The following is a 2,051-nucleotide window of genomic DNA, read 5'->3' as shown; positions in this document are numbered from 1 at the left end:
CAACGAAGAATATCGGCTTCTGATTCGTTACCTCCATCTCTAACAATACTTATATGATATCCTTCCATGAACATAATACAACTATTATTATCCGCAAAATCAGTTAAGACTAATTAAACCAGTTATTAATTCCAGCATGCTCAACGAATGAAGAACAATTAAAATTTAGATATAAGGTAACATCAAATTATGGCATATGAAACAGATCTTAATTATCGAAAATATGCTTAATGAAAATTGGGAAACCAAGTTTAACATGAGAATAAATACAGAATTAGAGATATACAGGATGCCAAAGCAATACAATAAATAGAACATTACCTGACGATGCCAAAGCACAAAGTAAAAAGGCAGAGCGAGTGGTGCAGGATGAAACAGATCTGGTGGCATATAGATTGGCTATAGGGTAAAACAAAAACAAGCCTATAATTGTGCTTCTACTAAGGCCGCTTAGTATACGAAGAGCTAACCCCCACCCACCAATAAATAAATATAGTTAACAAAGGTGTTCAAACCTATAGATGGAACTCCATATGTCTCAAAAAGAAGTTCACGCATTTTACTTCGAGACTGAACTGGGTTGCACACGTATTCTGTGATCAGGACAGGATGATCAATCTGCTCCGGCATTACAACATAGAAATAAGAGTAGTGAGATAAAATAATTTAAAAACTAGAATTGTGAAGAAAAGAAAAAAACTGTATTTGCATCAGCAGTATAGGCACCAAGAATTAAACATGAATGTTTTGGAAAGAAAAATAAACACTACTTCACATAAGGCCATACCTCTGATCCATTTGATTCAATAAACGATATTATTACCTGCATTAATTCAATAAACGACCAGCACTTAAGAAGAAAAGAAATAATTTTTAAATATAAACAAGACACATAAATAGCACCGAAGCACTCTGGCACCTTCAACTAAAAAAGACACATAAAGGGAATAAATAGCACCGCAAATCTTCAATCAAGGTCATCCACAGTCAATGGTTAATCTCAACAAATTAGCAAGAAATTCCTTCACTGAATAAATTATAACAATACCTCTTTATCCAGTCCTTCAATTGCTGTTCCCTGTAACTTCACCCTCTAGCAACCTGAAGGATTAAAAACAGCTCCTGTCATAAACTAAATATAGCTCCTATCATAAATAAGAAGTGGTCTTCAGGTAGTTGAAAACAAATGGAATCAAAGAGACTCACTTACTAGTTTATCATGCACGCAGAAGATAACTATAATGCCTGCACTCTATTCCCAAAGAATTTTCGCAGTGTAAGCACAGAGAATAGAATTAGATACAAAATCAGATCGAACATATCAAGTTGGAAGGCTGGTCATTGGTGAGAACAAAATAAGTAAATCTTGAATCTTGACCACTGAATAATAAATACTAATATAATAACTGGTGCACGGAATTGTGATCACACTTTTCACAACTCTGGTACAACTAACCAGCAAGTGCACTGGGTCGTCCAAGTAATAAAACCTTACGCGAGTAAGGGTCGATTCCACAGAGATTGTCAGCTTGAAACAAGCTATGGTTATCCTGTAAATCTTAGTCAGGCGGATTCAAATGGTTATGAGGTTTTGATAATTAAAAGATAAATAAAACATAAAATAAAATAAGATACTTATGTAATTCATTGGTGGAAATTTCAGATAAGCGTTTGGAGATGCTTTGTTGCTTCTGAACCTCTGCTTTCCTATTGTCTTCATCCAATCATGCGTGCTCCCTTCCATGGCAAGCTGTATGTTGGTGGATCACAGTTGTCAATGGCTACCATCTGTCCTCTCAGTGAAAATGGTCCAGATACGGTTTCTGTACGGCTAATCAATTGTCAGATTTCTCGTCTCAGATGAAAAATACCAGGCACAACGACCGCACGGCTAATCATCTATCGGTTCTCACTTGTGTCAGAATAGGATCTCTCTATCCTTTTGCACACTGTCACTGCGCCCAACGTTCATAAGTTTGAAGCTCGTCATAGTCATCCTGTCCCAGATCCTACTCGGAATACCACAGACAAGGTTTAGACTTTTCGGATCT

The 2,051-nt window shown here is 36.3% G+C and overlaps 1 long non-coding RNA gene across 2 annotated transcripts; it reads right to left on the bottom strand.

Annotated features, from left to right (window-relative positions):
- Positions 1-268: 268 nt before the first annotated feature.
- Positions 269-1,318, bottom strand: LOC148554967 (uncharacterized). Of its 2 annotated transcripts, none has more exons than XR_015885667.1 (3): positions 1,207-1,318; positions 788-1,101; positions 269-618 (listed from the first exon to the last, which is right to left on the bottom strand). It is a non-coding gene; the product is annotated as an uncharacterized LOC148554967 (long non-coding RNA). The 2 variants fall into 2 exon arrangements; XR_015885668.1 differs by lacking the exon at positions 1,207-1,318 and having other exon boundaries at positions 788-823; positions 1,049-1,172.
- Positions 1,319-2,051: the final 733 nt, after the last annotated feature.

Source organism: Arachis ipaensis, chromosome B6 (genome assembly GCF_059453495.1).
Source record: "Arachis ipaensis isolate K30076 ecotype BB chromosome B6, ASM5945349v1, whole genome shotgun sequence".
Lineage (NCBI taxonomy): Eukaryota > Viridiplantae > Streptophyta > Magnoliopsida > Fabales > Fabaceae > Arachis > Arachis ipaensis.
The sequence above is the reverse complement of the archived record's forward strand: the minus strand, read 5'-3'. Positions and strand labels throughout refer to the sequence as shown.